This window comes from Ambystoma mexicanum, chromosome 3q, assembly GCF_040938575.1.
Source record: "Ambystoma mexicanum isolate Mex_15411 chromosome 3q, UKY_AmexF1_1, whole genome shotgun sequence".
NCBI classification, from domain to species: domain Eukaryota; kingdom Metazoa; phylum Chordata; class Amphibia; order Caudata; family Ambystomatidae; genus Ambystoma; species Ambystoma mexicanum.
This window is the reverse complement of record NC_090926.1, coordinates 785,608,518-785,633,165: the sequence shown is the minus strand read 5'-3', so window position 1 is coordinate 785,633,165 and position 24,648 is coordinate 785,608,518. Positions and strand designations below refer to the sequence as shown.

Genomic DNA, 24,648 nt, shown 5'->3' with positions numbered 1-24,648 from the left:
TCCGGAACCGGAGATGGTTCTTCTCACTTTTCAGAGAGGCAGGGAGGCTGTTCCAGAGGGAGGCCACAGCTGAAGGCAGAGATCAACCACCAACTTGTTGCTGGGAGTAGCGGTTGACCCTGAGATAGTTGGAGGAGGATGAGCGAAGGGTTCAAGAAGGAAGATATTTAGGAAGAGAGAGTTGAAGGTATTGAGGACCCATACCCCAAAAGGCCTTGTGGACAATGCAGAGGGTTTTTAACTTAATCCTCACAGCCACTGAGAGCCAGTGTAAAGATTTCAGTCCTGGAGAGATACGATCCCTGGGCTTGAGGCCAAGGACAAGTCTTGCAGTCCTGTTTTGGATGAGTTGCAGAGGTCGTAGAGTAGAGGCAGGCAGATTTAGAAAGAGGCTGTTGCAGTAGTCCAGCCTAGAGAGAACCAGAACCGGAGACAGTGAGCTTCTGGGGGAAGGAGAGGAAAGGAAGAATACCTCTGAGGAGGTGCAGCTGATAATGTGACTTCTCTGAGACATCAGAGATGTGAGGAGAGAAGGAGGGTGTGGAGTCAAAGATGGCCCAGAGGTTTTTGGCCACACAGGTGGGAGCAGGAAGCGGGCCAAGAGCATCTGGCCAGAGAGTGACAGGAAAGGAGGAACAGGTGTGCCGATGAGGAGAATCTCAGGCGTTAAGGCAGAGATCATTGATGGCATACCACTCCTGGATAGCAGACCGACAGTCCGAGATGAGAAAATGAGAAGAGGTGGCTGAAGGGAGCCTGAAAATTAGCTGAGTATCATCCGCATAGCAATGAAAATTGGGGCAGAGAGCAGCAATGCAGTGAGCAAGAAGTGCCCGGTATTGGTTGAACAGCCAGGGAGAGAGGTTAGACCCCTGGGGAAGACCACAGGTAGAGATAGAGCTAGAGGAGAGGAAGGAACCAAGTTGGACCTGGGAGGGTAGATCGGAGAGGAAAGAAGTCAGCCAAGCCAGGGCCTGATTGGTGATACCCAGGTTATCACAGAGACGGTTGAGCAGGATGGCATGGTTGACTGTGTCAAAGGCAGAAGAGAGATCAAGTAACATGGCGACACAGGGGTTGTTGGAATCAAGGTTAGAGAGCAGGTCTTCATGGATGTTCAGGAGAGCAGTTCCGTTCAGTCCAACGGAACCGTGGAGTGGTTGGACTGAATTCTTTAGGTCCATCTATCTAAATTGTGTAGTGATTTGCATAAGAACTGGTACTATTGTTTGCCACTTGTTCTTTTTTACTTGAGGAATCAGCCAGGGAAGGATCACCACCAGTCCACTCGAGATTGTGACTGGGCTTAGTTTACATACACCACTCTTACCTCCATGCACAACATCAGATGCACAGAAGTCAGCAGAGATTCTTTATGAGGAGTTTAGGGAATACCCTAGGGCTTTAACCAAGAGTGTCAGACATATATCTTCACAGGTTGTGTCTTCTCAACAACATTCTACAGGAGAAACAGCAAAGAATCTGACGATCTACAACAGCTTCAGTTGCTCCTAGTGGACCTAGTGTTTGCCCATATTTTTGTCAGAAAATGGAACGAGTGGTGTTTCCATGGGCCATACCAAGTGATTCTCATGGCTCTGACTGCTGTGAAGGTGGAGGGCAACAAGAGCTGAATACACATCAGTGACATACAAAGGGATACAGGGACCCCTCCACCGGCACAGAAGCAGGCTCAAAGTTAATTATGCCCTAGGGATTTGCAGTTCGTTCCAGTAGAAAAGGGGGCAGGGAAGGAAAACCAGAGACTGTTAGTCTAAAAATATAAAGGAACATTTGGATTTAAGATGAATATTAGGATGATTGATCATCGTTTTTCTCATGTTTCTTGTTATTATGTTCCGGCATGACGGGCAATATGAATGTGAATATTTTCAACTTGTCTAGTATTGTAGAATTTGATGAAGGATTATTAAGGTCACAAAGAAGTGTTGATTCTGACTTCATGAGCAATAATGATGTAAATTCAGATCCGATAGGAGATGCACATGGGTTTGTAGCTGATAGCGTCTGGTACAATCATATGAGGAGAGTGGGGAGAAAGAGATCTGTAGGCTTTTGCTACATCTGTTCTCTTACCCACGCGCTTCTGGTATCCCTAGGATATTTATTCCAGATGAGATAGAGTTAGCAGAGGCACTGCGTCTGGTGCATCTGGCCTTGTGCAGGGTCCGAGGGAAGTTTCAAGGGCAATCAGTCACAGCATCTATCCTACCTATTGATGAGGAATGTTCGACCACAGACTATAAAGAGCAGAAGAATGTACATTGTACGCAAAGAGTCCATTTGAATTTACAAAGGTCCATCATAATGAACAACTGATGGGAGCAAGGGGTGAAGAGTTGCAGAGCTGGAGGAATGAGGGGATTGGCATCATTTAACCCAGAGTGTGGAAATGTTTGGAGAAGTATCTGAAATATCCATTTCTATTTTGATGTGGACCTCTACATGCTACGCTAGGAGCTACAGAGGCCTGACAACCAGGCCAGGGCAGATGGAGCATAGGAGGGGGAGCAGTAGGACACTAGGCCCAGCAAGGTGGCCAGCCATCCCCAGGGTCAGGCTAATCACCCAGGCCTGTGGCTGATGGTCAGTTGGTATCTGAGTACAGGCTGGACAGGGCAACCATTACCCAGTTGCTGGACACAATACAAGTTGACATAGCTAGCAGAATTTCCATCAGCACCACTGTGCCCTCACTCATCAAGCTTGTGTCAGTCATACAATACTGTGGAACTGGCACCTTCCAGCACACAGTTGCCATGATGCATGGTATGGCCCAGTCCACGTTCAGTGCCGTCATGGACCAGGTGCTGGATGCATTGCTGCGCCATGTGAATGAACACATTGCATTGCCTACCACCCAGGCACAGGTTATCCAACTCAAGGCACAGTTCTATGCCATTGTCCAAGTCCCGAACGTTATTACAGCCGTAGACTGCACACAGTAGACCATAAGGCAGCCTTCAGGAATCAGAAGAATTCCTACTCTCTCAATGTGCACATGACCTGCAGCCCAGACCTGACTATCAACCACTGCTGTGCTCGCTACACAGGATCCACCCATGACTCTGTGGTGCTGCGCAACAGCACACTGCCAGCCTACATGGAGAGGCACCGAGCCCAATGCACATGGATAGTGGTTGAGTACAAATCCTTCCTGAAATGCATGCCAAAGTACACAAAATGTAGGCGGGGCAGACCCACAGGAAGCCTCACATGCCACCATGAGCCACAGCCATCACAGCACCAGTTCCATGTGGCACACAAAGACCCCTGCACACAGCCACCACAGCTGACTTAATGGATGCAGCACTGTGCCAATCAAAACCAGGGGGTGGTGCATGCAGAAAGTGGGCTACAATGGACATAACAAACATTGCGGAGCAAACCCGGGGCACATGCCTATACCATTATTAAAGGACAAGTGAGAACATGATGGTACTTCTTGAGCATGAGTGTCCCACACAATTCCATACACATAGGTCATCATCCACTGCTGCAAGTTCATTAACAAGTGTATGCAAATGTAACCTGCCACAGAACACCTCACTCAATGACACAGGCTGCATCTACAGTTCCGATTAGATGATGGATGTATAGCAATCAGGCAATCACATTGCATATACCCCTTACACACATACATGACCACGGTGCATAGTCTATTGATGCACACGCCTTGCACACCCAGTGAAGAAACCTATGCCTCTTGTACACATTTCATCCCATGCAGGTGATTCAGGATACCCGCAGCTCACATGGCTGATGACCCCTGTGCGCAAACCACAAACTCCAGCAGAGCTGGCATATAACAACGCCCTCAGTCGAACCCGCATATGTGTGGAAAGGACATTTGGTTTGTTGAAGGCACGTTTCCGGTGCCTAGACCGTACTGGAGGGGCACAGATGTATGTGCCAGATAAAGTCAGAAAGATTGTACTCAACTGTTCCATGCTGCACAACATCTGATGTTGTAGGCAGGTGCCACTATCCCCTGATGCTGATGCGCAACATCCAGGGAATGGGAGTGAAGATGGCCATGTGCCCGTTGCCGGGAAAAGACACACAGGAATGGGGCGAGGGAGGGGAGGTTGCCCAGACAGGTGTTGATTGACACAATTGAAAAACAAAATTGAGGTGTGCCGGTGTGGTGAGGCGCTGGGTTAGAACTAAATTTGAGAAGACAAACTAAAGTCAATGAGACCCTTACAAACCAAATAAGATTGGGTTGCTGCACGAAAGAGGGACCAGCAGTCACCTCATAAACTGCTAATAGATACAAACACTTGAAATTGTCACCTCTAAATGATTGCACAGCCCTGAGCAAATGGTAAATGTCCTATTCAAATTGAGTGTGTAACTGGACAACAGATACGGTGAAACAAAGAGTCCAAAGCAAGTAGATTCTTCAGTCAAAATACGCTGTTGAAACAGATTTTATGAAATGATGCAAAAACAAGACTGTCGACACGTGTTTCGACCCAGAACAACGGGTCCTTTTCAAGGCAAGACTGTGGTGTTAGTATGATTCATATGCATTCAAATACAGCAATATATTATGTAATCATGCCATAAAGATAAGAACATTTGAAATTTAAACAAAATTAACCAGCAGAGGAAGAAGAGGAGACCAGGGTTAAAGAAGAGAAATGCAAACAAGAAAGAAAAAAGCCCATATGTACATTACATCATGTCAAAGAGCAAAGCAACCATTTCAATGTGAAACATATTCCAAGTAAATAAGAAGTAAATGAAAAACATTTTCCATTACCATATATTGTCGAACCAAAAATCGCGGTCGAAGTGCCAATATGTGAATGTCCATATGATAAAAACAAAATAATATGTAAAAAAGAGAGAGAAGAAAAAAAAAACACCATAAGCCTGAATCCTAAATGAATAAACAACTGGCACATTTTTACAATTGGTTAATCCCATGTACACGCATAGTGCAAAGGTAACAAACTATTGTGCCAAGGATCAAAATGCTCATCCCTCATGCGCCTCATGGTGGTAAAATGTATTGTTACATTGTCACCCGTGTGTGATATAAATGTTAGAATGAATAAATGTTTTACCGTATGTTATTCAAACTGCGTTGGAAAACCCAAAGCCCTCCTGGGGGGGCAGATATATGGGCCAATTTTAAAGTAGTTGATTCTCCTCAAGAAGAGGAAGGCAAATAACTGAAAAATACATAAACAAAGAAGCCTAAGGCATGACTTGCCTTGACAAGAGATCGACTTATGACTTGCATGGGTTGTCAAATAAATCCAAATGCGTAAAAATAATGGACAGCAATACCTGAAGCAGTCTCTGTTACTGATACAGTGTGGTACATTCCCAGAACATGGGAGTTTGTTCAAACGTTGCAACTGCCAAGGAAAGACAATGCATCAAAACCCAATTCCGCAGATGGGTCAAATAACATGAATATTTGTGAAAATCATTCTAACAGTGAGATACTCTGAAGGTACTGTCAAGCCCATACCTGTGAGTTCAGGGGCTGGTTCCCCACTGTGGCCAAAGTCCAAACGCTTCACGAAATCAGTGTTGTGCAGTTCATTCCTTCCATGTGTTTAGAGAAAAGAACCTAAAAATGTGTCACATGACTCAGTCATGTGGTTAAATTTAGTGCATGGAATTGTGGTAATGGTAGTCCTTGTATTAAATAAGGCAAGCGCTTGCATTTTATATGTGCCCTAGAGAATGTCTACATCCGTTAGCACAACTAATAAATATTAAATACAAATCTAATGCATAATAAGCTGTAATGGCAGTGTGCATGCAAATAGAAATAATAAAAATATTTTAATTGGAATTAAAAAAAAAAAATAAAAAAAAAATTTGAAAAAATCAAAAATCTCTGGAATGTTCAATGACAGCAGTGGACGGATGAGCAATTAGAAACTGGCAGCGATTCCTGACGATCTGGGTTCTTTAAATTTGACTAAAAGTGAATACATAAAAACAAACAGGGAATAATGAAAATGCAGTTACTGCAAGTATAGGACATGTGCACCAGCATTTATGTAAAGCATTACAAAAATACATTTAGTTCCGTGTCCGTGTTGAGACCAAGACTGGTACAACGAAGTTTGGCGATGGTGCGTGCCTCAAGCTGGCGTAAAAGTAATTGACAGTCCCGGCCTCTTGGGTGGGAATGCGCTTGAATGAGCCCAATGAACTTAAGATCTTTTACTGAATCCATTTGATGATTCTGTTGCAAGAGGCAGCTTCGGATCTTGACTCTTCAGGTGTGCAAAATGTTCTCGAATGTGAACTCGCAGTTCTCTTATAGTAGAACCAACATATACTTTGCGGCATACGCATAAAATAGCATACACCACAAATTTCGATTTACAATTAATAAAATCAGAAATGTGAATTGACAAACCATGGTGGCAACTAAAGGTATTTTGAATAAGAGCATATTGCCAAAAATTACATAGACCACATTTGAAAAAACCAACAGGTTTGGGTGGAAGCCAAGTCAGAGGCTGTGCATGAGTAGGCTTTGGTTGTAAAAACGAAGGGCAGAGTTTGTTGCGCAATGTTTTATTACGAGTAAAGATGAGTTTGGGTGTAGCCGAGACATAAGGCAGAAGCTCTGGGCCAAGTCTCAACAAATGCCAATGTTTGCTTAACAGGCGATAAAGCATACAATGGTCTTCTGAATATTTCGTTATGAACTGTACATACTCCAGACTTGGTCTGGTAGATTCTGTATTCGTAACCAACGTCTGATCCTGAGTGAATGTGTTGATACGATTAAACCCTTGCTTAATGCATTGACTACTATATCCACGTTCATAGAACCTCCGCCTAATCATGCGACACTCATGTTGAAAAGCCATGTCAGTACTGCAATTACGTCTCGCACGATAAAATTCTCCAAATGGGATGTTAGAAATGACAGATTTTTTATGGCAGCTGGAGGCATGCAACATAGCATTAACTGCGGTGGGTTTCCGAAAGGTTTGAGTTTGTAGTTCACCATTCACAATGTTTATCTGAAGATCAAGGAATTCCATAGACTGAGAGCTCACATGTCCAGAAAATTCTATGCCAAAATTATTACGATTAAGATATTCAGAAAAACCAACAAAGGACGAAGACGTCCCATTCCAAATGACCAGGACGTCATCTATGTAGCGTCTCCATACTATGAGATTCTGTTTATATGGGTGGTCTGTGTATATGTGTTTGTCCTCAAAAAAACCCATGAATAAGTTAGCCAAAGAAGGGGCATATTTCGCACCCATGGCTACTCCTTTCATCTGTAAATAATATTGATTGTTAAACAAAAACTGGTTATGTGCTAACGTGAAATGCAAGAAATCTTTGATCATGTAAACATGTTGACTGTGTGATGCTGAGTGGTTGCGAAAAGTGTAATCAATGGTTTGAAGAGCTAATTGATGCTGTATCGATGTGTACAATGTTTTAACATCAAACGTGGCTAGAAGATAATTGGGGCACCATTTTAACTGATGTAAAATCTCCAGTGTTTGAGTGGAATCTCGTAGGTAGGCTGGTAATGCTGGTACCATATCCTTGATTGCAGAATCAATGTACTGGGAAAGTCCCTCAGTGGCCCATCCTAAGCCACTCATAATAGGTCGTACCTGGGGTAATGTTGTGTATGCCTTATGAATTTTGGGCAGAAAATACATTGTAGGAATGACCGGATTAGGTCTGTAAAGGAAAGCCTTTTCCTCATCTGTCAATGTCCCACGTGAGTGCCAGTCATATAACAAAACTTTCAATTCAGATACCGTCTCTTTGGTAGGGTTGCCAGGTAACAATTGATAACATCCAGGAGTACTCAGATGTTCATTAGCCATAGTAATATAATCTGCAGTATTTAAAATGACAACATTACCACCTTTATCGGCTTCTTTAATGACAATGCTCGTATCCTCAGCAAGATTTTTGAGAGCAGTTTTTTCGGAAAGAGTGAGATTGCTCTTGGTTGACTGAAACTGGGAACGATCTATTTGTTTGTGTATATCTTGCATGACTGCCTGATAAAAGGTGTCTATAACAGTAGCATCAGTAATAGCTGGAACAAATTTGGATCTGGGTTTGTGCTCCATCATTTCAAAATTATGTTGGTGAATGCCTAATTCCTGTTGTAAGCCATTGGAGGTGCTAGCAGTATCAACGTTAAGTGACATAAGAAGTCGTGTGTCTTCTATATCGGAAATGGTTAAGCTACTCAGTGATGGAGAGGCAATATGTGGCCTGTAGATTGCAACTTGTTGATGGAAATACTTTTTAAGTCTAAGCTTGCGAATAAATTTGAATAAATCAATTTGGAAATCAATAAGATCAGAATAACAACTGGGTACAAAAGAAAGACCTTTATTCAGAAGGGACAGTTCAGCGGAGGACAAGACCTTACTTGATAAGTTACAAACTAAGTGCAGAGTATCGATTTGGTTGGCAAGTTTTTGGAGCTGGAACGAGTGTGCCTCTTGTTTGCGTTTCTCCCTTTGTCTGGCCCTTGCTCCTCTTCCTCTTCCTCCTCGGAAGATGTGGCGGGAGTTATAGTAGGTCGCCCTAAAGGGACAGTGAAGCGAACTGTTTTATTTGATAGAGCAGTTTGGCTAGGGATGTTGCCTTTTTTGTATCATTTGATTTCAGCTAGAAAGCCTCTGCGTTGGTGCGTAAGAGCAGGAGTAAAGCTTTCCTCCCCTTTATCGGTAGCACTGACAACCCATTCAAGTCATAAGTCGATCTCTTGTCAAGGCAACTCATGCCTTGGGCTTCTTTGTTTATGTATTTTTCAGTTATTTGCCGCTTATTTTCTTGAGGAGAATCAACTACTTTAGAATTGGCCCATATATCTGCCCCCCCAGGAGGGCTTTGGGTTTTCCAACGCAGTTTGAATAACATACGGTAAAACATTTATTCATTCTAACATTTATATCACACACGGGTGACAATGTAACAATACATTTTACCACCATGAGGCGCATGAGGGATGAGCATTTTGATCCTTGGCACAATAGTTTGTTACCTTTGCACTATGCGTGTACATGGGATTAACCAATTGTAAAAATGTACCAGTTGTTTATTCATTTAGGATTCAGGCTTATGGTGTTTTTTTTTTTTTTTCTTCTCTCTCTTTTTTACATATTATTTTGTTTTCATCATATGGACATTCACATATTGGCACTTCGACCGCGATTTTTGGTTCGACAATATATGGTAATGGAAAATGTTTTTCATTTACTTCTTATTTACTTGGAATATGTTTCACATTGAAATGGTTGCTTTGCTCTTTGACATGATGTAATGTACATATGGGCTTTTTTCTTTCTTGTTTGCATTTCTCTTCTTTAACCCTGGTCTCCTCTTCTTCCTCTGCTGGTTAATTTTGTTTAAATTGCAAATGTTCTTATCTTTATGGCATGATTACATAATATATTGCTGTATTTGAATGCATATGAATCATACTAACACCACAGTCTTGCCTTGAAAAGGACCCGTTGTTCTGGGTCGAAACACGTGTCGGCAGTCTTGTTTTTGCATCATTTCATAAAATCTGTTTCAACAGCGTATTTTGACTGAAGAATCTACTTGCTTTGGACTCTTTGTTTCACCGTATCTGTTGTCCAGTTACACACTCAATTTGAATAGGACATTTACCATTTGCTCAGGGCTGCGCAATCATTTAGAGGTGACAATTTCAAGTGTTTGATTGACACAATGTTTTCTGATTTGGTGGATGGGCACATGTCACAAAGAACACTTGTAAAATAAACAACACTTGACCCCAATCATGAATGCCTGAGCTTTCTGTCATGTTTCAATCAGCTTTAAATAGCGTGGAACTAACCTCCCTCCCCCCACCAACTGCCCAGCACAAATCCTCCCTCCCCCACTACCTCCCCAGCACACACACCCCAACAACTCCACAGCACACATCCTCCCTCCCCCCACCAACTCCCCAGCACACATGCCCCGCTCCGCAACAAAGTGAATATGGGTCCATGTGCACAGCCCTCGGGCCAACAGTGCATTTTCCATCCAAGAAGGATGTTGTTGCTTTCCACCTCCTCTGCCTTCAGGTGAGCATTGTTGCGAATGCCGCAGTGAACGACACCTGGGTGACCCCTGTAGGGAGCCCTCTGTGGGGGTTGTTGAGGTGGATGGCAGCGATGCAGACAACTGCGGCTGCTGGCGGAGGAGGGTATTTGACTCACTCAGCTGTTCTGCATGCGCAGATTGCACCTCGCATAGTTCAGATACTCTCTGGCCAAACCCTGTGAGCGCCGCAGTACATCCCTTCACAACTTTACGAGTGCGGGCATTATCGTGCGCCAATCTTTTTGCAGCTCCCCGAATTTCATTGCTAATGGCTTTGATGTGGCGGTTGTGTTTGATGGCCATGCCCTCTATCCTCCTTTGGTATGCTTCAATAACATCCAGCCATGTCATGACTGTAGCGCCCGTACTGGATCCTGTGTTACATGTGGGTCTGCTGTGCCTGGCAGGTCTACGCAGAGTTGTGGGGGCGCTGTTGCTTGTCATGGTGGCCTGTCTGGTGGGGCTGCGGTGGATGGAGGGGCTGCCAGCAGCTGACCCATATGAGGGTGTGTCCACACCCGCCACAGGTGTGTGTGCGCAACGGTGGCATGCACAGACATGTAGACTGTGACTTGGATCAGAACATGCTCTGGTATACCTTTGGGTGTGTCCATTTGCTGCTCAGGACTGTGGATTGGTGTGAAGACAGGCACATTATGCTGCTCTTCACAGGATGAGTCGCCATCCTCTGGGGTGGTTGCAATCATGGCTAATTCTATATCCTGTGAGCCCTTGGTAGCTTGGGGGCATTGATGCGGGGACCCCCTGGTGGCTTGGGGGCATTTAGGTGGTGAGTCCCTGGTGGCTTGGGGGAGTTGAGGTGGTGAGTCCCTGGTGCAGTGGGGTGGGTGGGGTGTGTTATCCGCCTTGGTGTATCCTGCTGGGCGCTACGTGGGGTGGTGCCGGTGGATGCACATCTGGGAAGACATCGGAATGGGCCTGCCTCCTCGTCATCCATGTATCCCTCCGATGATGCACACATGCTTGTTGGCATGAGGACAGGGCACCTCAGATTATTTTTATGCATTTCATGTTTTACAGCGGGAGGAGGGGGGACAAGACAGTTTCATTCATGCTTGGCCCTGACCTGTTTAGTGTTCACATTGTTGGTATTACTGGGGCATACTACGTGGGTGGGGGACACAGTTCGGACTTGTTGGGATAGCATTTACATGTATCTGTTGCAAATGCAAAGCTGACATGCCGCTGTTAGTGAGAGGTGGTTGGTAATGCACACACCCACCTGACATTGCTGTGCCCACGCCATGGATGTGTGTTCCATGGTGCAGTGTAGATATTTTGGGAACATCCATCCTAGGGTGTCGAGACACTTAAAAATGAGCTTTGTCTGGTCCTCGTACAACCACATTGGTGATTTGCCGATTTTGTGACATGCGGTACAAATATCTTGAGAAGTACAAATATCTTGGAAACTGTGGGTCCCAGGTCCTTGAAACGAGGTTTTCAAGGGGAACTTTGAATTTTGTTTCTGGCGTCCAGCAGACATGATGACCTTCTCATCAAGTGTTGAAAATCAATGATCCTGTAGGAACCGGTTGTGAGTCGCTTATGAAAATCGATGGTCTTGCAGATCCCTGTTCCAAGTCACTTATCATTTGATGCGCTTTTCAATCTGAAGTTAACTGCACTGAAAAAGGGCACGTGTGGCTGGCTTACATACTCCAGAACAGACGTGGAGGGGCTATGATGTCATATAATAGTTTATTTATTTAGCGCCTATACACAATGTGTTTCAAAGCGCTTCATGGCAAGGGAGGGAACAATGTAAAATACAATGACATTCTTACAGGTCATGAACAGTAAAGATGTAAAGTTTACTATCATACTCGGCCTGACGACATTTCACATAGTGAAAGAGCTAAGACATAGATAAGGAAGGGAGGGGGGAGAGTGGGAAGGAAATGGAAACAGACAGGCGACTACTGTACTACGCCTGACGGCTTTCCTGGTAGAGCCGGAGAAAAACAAAAGGTGAGGGAAGAGGGGTGCAGAAAAGGAGAGGAGGAACAAAACAAGCTAATATCGTACTAGGCCTGATGACCTTTCAGATAGTGCTGAGGGTGGGGGGAACAAGTAAGGGGTTTGGAGAGACGACAGACGAGGTTGCTATCATACTAGGTCTAGGGACAATTCTGATAGAGTAAGTTCATAGAAGAATGTAAGGGAAGGAGGGGAGGAAATAGGAAAGGGAGAAAGGGAGAGGATGAGAGAACAGAGAGTAAGCAGTCAAAAAGAGTGGAGAAGCAAGAGGAAGAGTGAATACAATTGCAGAAGTCAGCACTAACACATAACGTTGCAAGCCAGGAAACAAGATGAAGATGGGAACAGCATGATTCAGGGCCATCACGAGTACACGATGAAAAGGAAGTGCAGCATGAGAGTTGAGAAAGGGTGACGCACCGTGAATCAATGAAGTCCACAAAAGTCATATCCATCATTGGCCACAAGGCGGTGATGGTGAAACCCGAATGTATCAGGACAGACTCCTGCAGAAGGAGGCCTGAGGTGGGGAGGGGGAACAGTGTAGAAGAATCAAGCAAAACAGGCAACACCTGTGTGCGAGAAGGGGGGGCACAAGGGAACATCAGGGGGGTACCAGAGAGGGTGGGGTTGGCCCTTGGGGACAGAGGGAGTAAACACAAGTAGGTACATGCTTACCTGCTGTCTGAGCAGGGGGGTCAGGCCGTGGTTCCTCCTGGTCCGAACAGGTCCAAACAGTTCTTGCCCTTTTCTTTGTCTGCCCATAGCTTTGGATGCCCAGGCGAGAGACGCCCTTGATCTAAGAGTTAAGAGCAAGAAGGCAGAGGCAGGGCTAAGAAGGTGGGTGGTGCATAGGCCAGGTGACCTAGATCCACATACACCTGCTCCCTGTCTGCAAAGGAAAAGAGGATGGAGGGATCCTTAAGTAGGGAAAAAGAGCAGCAACCAGGAAGGCACCAAGGGAGGTGAGGGAGCCACCAGGGGCGGTGAGAGTTGGCGTGCTATGGAATGATGGGATCTTCTGTACGCTGTCCCCACCTGTCACCTCACCCTGGAGCAGTGCAGTGTATTGCGGTGCGTTACAGATATCTCAGAAATGGTGCAGCGTGGTTTTTGAGGTCCTATAGGGACCTTCAAGTTTTGTTTCTGGTGTCGAAACGCTCTTTGTCCGGTACTTCTACAGCCACATTGATGTGTTGTGCGTTGCAGTGCAAATAGCTTGGAAGCGGTGCCTCCTAGGGCCTTGAAACGTGGTCTTCAAGGCTTTGCAGTTTTGGTCCTCATGTCCAGACACTGTCCAGTCCTTCTACGACCACCTTTATATTTTGCTGCTTCCAGGCAAGCATCTCATGTGTGCAGGGTTGAAATCTGGGGAGCTGAGTGGGCCTTCCCCTTGCAGTGTAACCAGTGACGTTCAGAGGGTTCTACCAGGTATCTATGCAAATGGTGCAGATTGGTGGAACGGTGTGGAATTGGATGAGGCACAAACAAACAGATTTTCTGTTTGATTTTTATAGATTTTCCCCTCTCAACGTTGGTTCACATCACTTTATCATTTCATCTTTTATCTCATCATTTTTTCCACAATCGCCAGAGCCATATTATTGTGCTCTAGACTAGGCAGCTGAAGCCCATTGAATCCAATTTGAAGCTAGGGATGCCGGTTTCCTTTGAAAGTTTTTCTGGTGGTCAGGCTATCTCATGATAGAGCATGCATCAGTCCGAAAAGAAAAAAACGGATATTTTACACACACTCAAGTTCAGAAGCAACGCTCAACTGACGCGCTTTCTGCTTTTGTATGTGTCTCTAGGCATCACCAGGCTCAGACTGGCATATAGGACAATGGGGCAATGCCTAAAGCGCAGGCCCAGTGTGCTAGTGTGAGCCAGTTTTATCTGGCCAAAGTGCCCCTTTTTTTTAGCTAAATTAGGCCAGTATGAAGAGCTACTTCACTGTGCAGTTATTAGTTTTGACCAGTGGTTCTGAGCAAATATTCTTTGAAATGCACATTTTGAACATATTTTACCAAAAATCCCCCCACCCCCCGTTGAGGACTACTCAGTTTGTCAAATAAAGTAATGAAATTGCCATTTGTGATTGTAGACCACTTTTTGATTGGTGTCCACAAACATTGTATGCTGCAGTCCAACCATGGGCGGGACAGTCTCTGGTGATTCAACACAAGAGCCTCTCACCTCAATTTATTCATTGCTTTAGTTAACTTTGCCCCACCCACTTGGGTTTCTCTATAGACTAACTAATAATCCTTCTCTCCAGTGGAAGGACCATCTAACACTGGGGTTGAACCGACGTCCTCCTGGGGCAAATACTTAGACAGTGGGAAAGCCCCATTGGTCAACACCCTTCATTTAACTGCTTTAACCGGCTGAAAAAAAGATCAGATCTTCTTTCTAGTTAACTTCTGCATAGTTATAGTGGCTTTAGAAAAGGCTTGGAAAACGTGAACGTAGCTTGGCATTTCAGCTGATTTGCATACCCACAATGCATTGCCTATCTGGCTATAAACTATAGGTGAACCTCTAGTGATGGCTACTGGTTGGTGCTGTGCTGTATATGACTTGGCTCAAATGTCTTCTTCTAGTTAATGTTTATAATTCCTGCAGAAATAATGACAGCCGATCCTAGGATATTCTTAAGCATCGTATGCCTAAAGCGCAGGCTCAATGTGCTACTGTGTGCCTGTTATAGAGTAATTAAATGAAGAGCTATAATCTCCTTATAGGAAATCACGTTGATTGGTTTTCTTTGAGACTTTGATTTAGAGGGTGATTCAGTGTCGGATATCTCAGCCCCCCTATTTGTAGACTTAGAAAGGATCCGTTGCTTTCACCTCTTTTGGTTGTTTTGTGTGGCTTGGTTCTGAGGAATGTTAATGGCCGTATCAGTCCAAATTCCTCAGGGCAAGTGACTTATAAAGGTGGTGCAATGAAAGGTCGTGCTATTGACTACCTTTTGGCTTCTGTTGAGAGTTGGCATTGTGTGAAGTATGTGAAAGTAGTAGTTAGAAGTGAAAGCGATCATAATATTTCCTTCCTCCCACTCCGCGTTCTTTTCCTTCTCCAACATACACCTCTCACTCACAGGTCTTCTTCCTCCTTTTCCCAACTTCCTCTGGCACAGCTCTGCAGAGCACATCTGCACTCCAACTCCCCCTCACACCTGACTGTGGAATCAAGTCCTAATGTATACTCTGGGTAATAGGCTAATTGGGTTATAAAGCGCTGTGATTGGCTAGCCTATTACACCCTGGTTGTTACTTCCAATTGGCCCAGGGCCCATAAGTTCAGCTCCTTTCTTTGTGGCTAAGCCCTTTCTCTCCTTCACTCCAGGTGAGGGAAGATTTCTACAAATTTTTTCTAGTGGGCCCGCCATTTGAAGTGTCTCCATCTGGTGTGTGTATGTGTCTACCAGTGTATATGTTATTTTAAGTTAGAAAGCTTTTATACTACCACAGTGGACCTATGGCACTGGTACATCGGTCCGAGAAAATGGCCCAGGGTACCCAGGCCTGCGGAAGTCGATGAAACGTAAACAATTCAAAAAGGTGTGGGGGGTAGAAATTGGATACATACGCACAGAGCTCGCAAAATGGGACCATGCAATGGGATTGTGTGAGAGAGAATATGATTGTGCGTGTGTTATGGTAGGCAGTGGATCAGACTGAATGTTGATCTAGAAAGAGGGAAAATAAGAAGACTGGAGAGGAATATGGCCTTGATAGGGGGGTTGCAGTGGTCCTTAACTATCTTCTGTGTCTTCCCCTATTTTCATTAACCTTGTTCTTCACCAAAGGGCTGTATGTTTTGGTGAGGTCGTGTCTTGGACATAGCAGCTACAGAATGTGGTGAGACTTTGGAAGTTCACCATATACGGTCTTTGGTGCCAGCATCAAGAGCATATGGTCTCCCCTAGCTCCCAGAGTCTCAGGCACCCCTTCCGCAGATGCCCATAAGTGGCTTAGACACAGCAAACAATGGGAAGCCAACCATGTCTTCTGGAAGCTGAAAGGGTGGTCCGTTTTCTTTTTTAAACGAGACATATTTGACTCCCTTTGAAGGATCCATTGGCCTCGTCTACTGAGCACTGCTATTAGTGTTTACTTGGAGGGGGGGGTCACCGTTCAAAATACATACCTGTCCCCTCTGGGAGGGGTCGGAAATGTGAGGCAGACCACTTTTAGGTGTTTTATCAACCAATGCCATTTTATTAACTTAAGAATGTCAACCAAACGCCTTACTTGCCCTACTCCAACAGGAACGTCACTGCCTAAATAAAGTAAGGGAAATATTCTAACATAACCTTACACTTGTACATACACATAAAGAAGAACATATATGGCAGTTCACAATGTCAGTATTTAAATTCACAGTCTATAACTGTAACCTGAGCGAGTTCCCTTGCCTGAGGTTTTAAGGTAAAGTCAATTCTTTGGATGAACACAAATCAGCAAGGAAATCCAAGGTTCAAACAGAGTTCCAAAACAGTTCTTGATAACGTCAGGATGTTAAAGAAAAAAAAAACTCAATACTCCACAGGAGTTCTTGGTCAGGATGATCTTTGTTGAAACTTAAATACATATAGGTCGAAATCAGCTCCTCTTCACAGTGCTTCTCTCTCAGCACCATGAAACAAGAACAAGAAATTCCACAGTGGCTCCCTTCACAGTATTTCCCTGTCAGCATAATGAAACAAAGAAACTTCGCAGTATGTTCAACTTCACAGTTCTGCAGCAAAGAGAAGATTTATACCAATGCCCTTTTATTCTGTCAGTCAATGTCTCTTCCTCTTCTCAGCCCCAGTCTAGGGCTGTTCTTCAACCACTCTTGTCTTTTGTTAAGCCATCAACCAAGTACTTTCAATTCGAGAACTTCTACTGGCTTCTGCAATATGAATGAATGACTAACTGTTGGTTCTTTCATATCACAGTCAATCAATTACAAGCTTTACCTTCAGAGATTTTATATTCACCCCTTTTCTTCTAATAGCAACAGTCAATTCGACAAAACCCCTTCGGTTAACCTTCTTTGGCGATGCTTGTTCAGTTCTGGGCTTAAGCTGATGATTGTTCGCTCTCTTAGATTAACAATATTGAAGGTTAACACTTGGTTTCACAGGATACAATGTTATTGCAGGTTTATTTAGGCTTGGTCTTCGTGCTAGATTCACTTTAATGTACACGAACCATTATTAACGTTGTTAAAGCTTTTTATAATATTCGAAAACTTTCTTCTAAAGCGTATTCCTTTATACACAAGTGCTACAAATGTTACGCTCCATTGTCTGACAAGCTCCAGTTAGCTTCAGTCAGTTTCACTCCTTTCCGAGCAAAAAGCAACTGGTTACAGTTGCCCGTCTGCGATGCCTGGGGTCTTGGGAAGGCACAGAAACACTCACTGTCTTCTCAGCCTCTGTCATAGGATTCAGGACGCCTACTATGACGGAGTTCTCAACCAGGCCCTCCTCTTACTTTAAGCTGCCTTTCGTCCCACCTCACAGGCATAGAGTGGGCTCAACACGACCCCCTGGAGTTTGCCTTTCCCTGGCAACATGGGAAGGGTCACAGGCCAGGTTTGTGGGGCGAACCAAGGTCGATTCGTCACACCACAAGGAGTGAGGTGCAGACAAGTGCAGACACAAGTGCAGCAGAGTGTCTGTGTTTTTGGTGTTTGAGCGCTGCAGCACTGCCATCAGTGTTTACTTGTAAGAGGGGCTCACCGTTTAAAATACCCGTCCCCGTGCAGAACACGGTGCAGAGCGCAGTGCTGACAAGTGCAGACACAATTGCAGTGGGCTGCAAGTTAGAGGAGGGTGTCCCCTTCTGAGGGAAAACATCTCAGAGATTGGTTGAGCAAAAAGGTCTATACTGCTTGCAGGCTTTCACAGAGGCCCTGAATAAGAGGGATGCAGAGATCTAGAAGGAGACGCTCTGGATCTTGGGAGGTGTTGGTGGTGATAAGACTGGATCAGGCGTTTAAGCTGACGTCAGGCTGAGAAGAATATCCGTCCCAAGCCCCGCCTCACACTGTTTGTGCCTGGATTGCCTGCAGGGGGGACCCATAGAAAGAGGCGGATGAAACGGAGCTGCAAGGCACTTGAGATGGCCTCTCACAAGAGACAGTGGCCAATTAGTTCTAATGCAGTCCCAGTGGTGCATGTCTGGCTGGGGTCACGGCAGTTCTTTCCCCACTGGAACTAATCCGCTCTGCAGCTTCTTGACCCAATCACTGGAGAGTGGCTGAGTTTCCATTTGTGCACGTAAATCCCATAGAAAGGGTAGCAAGTGGCAAATAGTGTCAGGCCTTATCGCGATTGAGGGCTTAGGTCTGTCATGAGATGGGCAATCCTCTTCGTATTTTAACTTAGGTGACTGGCTGGAGTATTCGTTTTTAATAGATACGTGTATATTTAATATGACACACTGTAACAGTGATGGTCTGTGATATTCTTATTTTGTGGTGGCGATGCCAAACATGCATGTATTGACTGAGTTGTGATTGAGACAGGGGTGAGCACTTAACTCAACGAGCGACCTTGCTGGAAACTCTTGGTGCCTTCACTGACCTCTTTTATGCACAGTCCAAATATCTGCAAAAATCATGCAAAGGGAGATGCCCCAGGGCAGCAGTGCAGCTGCAAATACTGTGCACATGGTTGGGCCTCTTGCTATGGAGAGGTACTGTTGGATCCTGGCCATGGGGCTGGGGAAACACAGCAACAGTCCTTTAAAGCCAAAGGAAAGGAAGCGTTGCTCTTCCAAGGAAAATAAAATGATACCAGTGTTGGGCCTGGTGGATCGCTCAGGGGCAACGCGTGTCTCGGAAGCCAGAGCACGCACAGCAACACAGTCCCGCGCTTAGAGACTGGTCGCGTTATAAACAATTCATTCATTCATATTTCATTTCCTGCAGGAAATCCCTTTCAGATTTACCATGTGAACAAATTCTTCCTCAACAAGCTACCGGGGCCTTTGTTGAACCAGATCAATTAACACTTTGTTTCTTTTTGTGGTTTGTTTTATTATGAGAAGTAGCTGACACATAGCTTTTCACACAGGGAATTATCCACTAAATGAATGATAAAAGAGTTACAATTAAAATACAGAAACAGATAATAAAATACCTTGGTATACTCTTCAAGACAATTTAAAGGCGTGTGAACATTGTTGGGGAACGAGTTCGATACAGATTCCGAAAATCTCAATAATTGCTTGTTTAGCAGCATCCACTGGGAAGATCACCCCCTCACCTCCCCCCCCCCTCTCGCCACAGCCCCACCTTGATATTTCCTAACAGCAGGTTATTGTTTAGCCCTAGAATATATTGCAGTGCTAAAGATGGGTAATGGACCTTCATTGTGATATCTGCATGCCACCACTACACTACCCATCACCTGTACCAGGGAGGATACAGCTGCATTATATTACCCTACCTGACCGATGTAAGGTTCCCAACCCAATTACTATGGATACAATTCGCTTTTTAAATCATTTCCCGGTAACTGCAGCAGTTCAACATAGTCTTACAATGGAAGATTCCAGGGCTAAACGCCCCAGAATGCAATAAATAAACCGTGGCAGCAGTACATGCATTTCCCAAAGGGAATGTGGCATATTGGCATGTGTGTTATTTGCACACTGTACTTTGAGGTATTGCACACATGGTTTGTTGTCAGCATGCATGGTCATAATTGTAGCCATGTAATGGGTTGAGTCCTGATCAATGTGCAAATGTCTGTCTTTGTTATCGCTCAGGGCAGGGCAGATAACCTATCCAGATGCTTTCCTCTTCTGATAGCCACCATGTGGATCTATCTTTACATGTTCTTTTCCAAAAAAAGCGTATGCTTTCCAGAGCCAGGGATAGATGGACTGCCGCACGAAGCATTCGCGGTCATGCACACCACTACTTCAATCTGCATAACCTATGCTTTGTGCGGAGTGAGGATATCTGTATGCTCCCTAATCCACAACCACTACCAACCATGCCACAGTCACAAACCATAGCACCTTCCACAGGCGTTGCTAGATAGGCCCTGGGGGCTATAGTCCAGGGTCTTTGGGCTGTAGCCCTGGATAGAAGCTCAGGGGCTACAACCCAAAAGGCTGGCTAGCCCTGAGTCCTGACAGTCCCGGCATTAGCATAGCCCCGGATCTTTTACAGTCCTAGCAACTCCTGTGCCAACTTCTTTGCTGACAATGTAGAACAATCAGGACTGAAATAGCACTAAATAGCACAGCCAGAGGACCCCAAAACTTACCCAGCACAAGCTCACCTTCCAAACCCAGAGAGAACCTTCTCCTTTCTATGATTGGAACAGGAGGTGATTCCGCTCCTCAAGAGCAGATAATCACTTAGAGGACATCTGCCTAGAAGCCGTGGTGGCAGCACCTGCAGAGATCAAGCCTCTCCCTCTCTTCCCCCAGGCCAAGCCAACCCCAACACTGCCACCTACATTCTCGGACATCCGGCCCATGAAGCGTGTGTCAGTTGAGGCTTTCGCCACCACCTTCTCTCCCCCCCCCCGTCTGCCTCCGGCAGACTCACATCCTGACACAGCCCTGTCTATGCTCTACTCTTCTACCTCCGATACTCTTGATGGACTTGCCCCTGTCATGAGGATCTGTTTGAAGCCCAAAGCCAAGTGCAATTCTTGATACTACTCTGACCTAGCTACACTTAAACGTAAGTTGAGAGTTGCTGAGAGGAAATTGAGGGCTTCTTGTCCATCCTCTGACAAACTGTCCTGTCGCCTGCAACAAAGGCAATACTGACTCTCTGTCTGAAAAGAGAGCCCACATCCAAGCCTGTGCCTCTGCAGCATCTAACAACTTGGCCAAACTCTTTAAAATCAGCAAGGAGCTGGACAACCCTGCTGCAGTCTCTACCTCTCCTGTCGCCTCCCAGGCCCTTTTCACAGCCCTTGCCTCTCACTTCATCTAAAAAACCCAGGATATCCTGTCCACCCACTTGTCCCCTCCCCCTACGCTCCCCACTCCTTCTGTGAACTCTGGCACTCCTACAGCAACCCCCACCCTCTTTCTCGTCATTTCCTCTTTTCTCCCCTGACAAGGTCTCTAGACAAATCCAATCTATGAAAGTCTTGTCAAAACAGGTTGCTCCCTGTTCTTCCAAAACCATCAAGGGCCACATTGACACCCTCACTCCTGCCCTGCCTGATTTCTGCAACCTCTCCGCCTCTGGAGCCTTCCCTCCCTTCTGAAGCACTATCTTGTTCACCCTCTTCTCAAGAAACCGACAGCTGACCCTTCTTGCCCAGCTAAATATCGCCCAATCTCCATCACTCCTTTTCTGGCCAAACTTCTGGAAAGGCTGGCCGTCTTGCAGCTTAACCTTCACTCTGATTCTGTTAGTTGTCTCCACCACCATCAGTCTGGCTTTAGAGCTGCCAGAAGCATGGAAACTGCTCTCCTGAACATCCGTGAAGATCTGCTCTCTAACCTCGACTCTAACATCCCCTCTGTCCTCATCCTACTCAATCTCACCTCTGCCTTTAACACGGTCAATCATGCCATCCTGCTCAACCGTCTCTGTGACAACCTGGGTATCACTGATCAGGCTCTGGCTTGGCTGACTTCTTTCCTCTCTGATCAGCCCTCCCAGGTCCACCTTGGGTACTTCCTTTCCTTTATCTCCCTTTCTACCTATGGTGTTCCCCAGGGGTCTAACCATTCACCCTGGCTTTTCAACCAATACCTGGCAACGCTCGCCCACCGCATTGCCAATTTTCAGTGCTATGCTGATGACACACAACTCATCTTCAGGCTTCCCTCAGCCACCGCCGCCAACAAGCTCTGTCTGAATGCCAGCAAAATGGAGACCCTCCTCATCAGCGCACCTTCACACTAATTTCCTGTCACTCTCTGGCCGGCCTCCCTTGGCCCTCCTCCTACCCCCACCTGCGAGGTCAAGAACCTCGGGGTCATCTTTGACTCCACGCTTTCCTTCTCTGCCCACATCTCTGATGTCTCTAAAAAGTCAAACTTCTTACTGCACCTCCTCAGAGGTATTCTGCCTTTCCTCTCCTTCCCCCAGAAGGTCACTGTCTCTCGAGCCCTGGTTCACTCTAAATTGGAATACTACAACAGCCTCCTTCTAAATCTACCTGCCTCTACTCTCTGCCCTTTGCAACTTATCCAGAACAGGACTGCAAGACTTGCCCTTGGCCTCAAGCCTAGGAATCGTATCTGTCCAGGCCTCAAATCTCTCCATTGGCTCCCAGTGGCTGCAAGGATAAAGACCCTTTGCATTGTGTCCACAAGGCTTTCTTGGACCTGGGTCCAAAATACCTTCAGTTGTCCCTCCGTAAATACCTCCCCTCTCAAGCCCTTTGCTCCTTCACCTTCAACTCCCTCAGGGTCAATCGGTTTTCTAAGAAAAGAGCTGGGGGGAAGATCTCTTTCTTCGGCTGGGGCCTCCCTCTGGAACAGCCTCCCTGCCACTCTGAAACTTGAGGATAACCATCTCCGGTTCCGAAAGCACCTCTCCTCTTTGCTTCTGCCTTCTCCTCCCCTTTCCCCTGCTGATCTGCGCTGCCTCGGCATTGTGCACCAGGTTACTCACTGACCTTCTGTTCAAGGTACCTGCTCACCCTGCCACCCACATGCACTGCCTCCTGGCAATCCCTTGCACTGAAGTCTGTATCTGTAACCCTACAGTCCAACCCCTCATCCCCTTTTCTGCACTTATCAGACTCATCCTGTTAGTTGCCTTAAATCTAGCACTTGCCACTTGCTGGCTGAAATACCACTGTTTGTTGTCATTTATTTATTTATTTATTTATTCCGCTATGTATTCCTTTGCTCAGCACTTTCCACTTCTCCCCCGATCCCATGCACTTTCCCCTTTCCACTACACTTGCACGTTCTCAATGTCACTGGGCCTATTAAGATCGTTGTTTTTGTTTCTCCCTTGTTGCCCTCTCTTGCCTCGTTGCGCTCTGAAACACTTGTGTACGAGTGTGATACAACTAAAATATCAATATCAATATCAACCTGCTGCTACAGCTCAAAGCAAGTGCCCCATGCTCGTCCCACTCAGAAAAACATCCTCATTTTACCAACCGGGGCCGGCAGTCCTCCCTGGAACCTCAAAAATCATTGAGAACGTGATCACAGCCTAGTTCCAGAATTATATTGAGCACTGCCAGTCTAACACCATCACGACACCAATATAGTGCTGCAATCGTCTGGGACAATATTCTCACCAGAGTTGACAAGGGGCCCAACAGCTTGCTCATATACCCGGACCTGCTGATACAGTTATTCGCACTACCCTAGTACACTGCCTCCAAATGGTAGCTATCATTTCTATCACAGCGTGGGAGAATTCATAGGGCCTCATTATAAGTCAGCTGGTCCAGTAATAAAGTGCCGTATTGATCTATACTGGCACTTTAACAGACCGGCTGACGATAGGTTTGCTGGTGAGGCACCTGCCTTACCGTAAGGCAGGTGCCCTATGGGTATAAAAAGCCATCATAACGGTACCAGTATTGCTGGTGCTGGTAATGACGTCAAATCCTCTCATGGAGTCTTATGGGATACCATGAATGGGGAATACACCGTCACTCCGGCACTCATAATCCAGCAGCAACGTCACCGGACAGAGTGCCGGAAACGGTACTAACATTTGCCTGTATCCCGGCGGATCTACCGCCAGCATACCGGCAGCCTTATAATGAGGCCCATAGTCCTTATTAATGTGGTCGCATAACAAGCTTCAGACTCAGAGGCCTCTTCTCTCATGCAGCCTGGTGGCTTGTGTCGTCCCACCTGGCCCTCACCTAACCCCCCTGATCTTTAACGTATATGATAAACCATTAATGGACCTACTAAGATTCTGGCATATTCAAGTCCACTCCAACATCCTCAAGCACAATAAGTTCAATTGGGAAATCCTGTTATGAGACCTGCAAATATGTTGAAAAAAGGGGTATATTCTGCCCAACCCCAACATTCTGTGGGGAAGTTATCCCCAGTAAGACCGAGGTGATAAACTCGAGCATGATTTCAGATATGAACTTTAGCCACACACTTAATGGCCCATAGTGATCCAGACTCCCAATGAATGTCCTACCCTTTTCCTCCAACACAAGCTTGTCTATGATGATTAGAGCGCTACTCAACTCCTTTCCAGCAATGGCATCTATGCAGGCCAGTGGTCGAAGTGAGCGGGAGCGGTGGTCCTCTACTTTTTTAAATTAAGTTTTACTGTTCCCATACTTTTATTTTAAAAAGAAACCGTTCCGGAATGGTTTGATTTTTGAATAAAAGTGTATGCACTGCACTGAACGTTCCCTTAAAAAGCAGGTGCATGTGTTTGGGTTTTGGATTGTGTTTGGGAGGGGTATGGTGATGGGGTTCGTGGGGAGTGGGTGCAGGCCAGCAGGAAACATAGTTCCACTACTTCTTTTCGTACACTTGGACCACTGATGCAGGCATGCTGCCATCCCTGGTAAAAAGACTGCACACTCGAGTGACCGCTGCAGGT

General features: G+C 45.7%; 1 protein-coding gene across 1 annotated transcript in view; it reads left to right on the top strand.

Annotated features, from left to right (window-relative positions):
• OTOP3 (otopetrin 3) overlaps positions 1–24,648 on the top strand; it is a 114,072-nt gene that overhangs the window by 70,510 nt on the left and 18,914 nt on the right. The gene's annotated exons all lie outside the window — the stretch shown is intronic.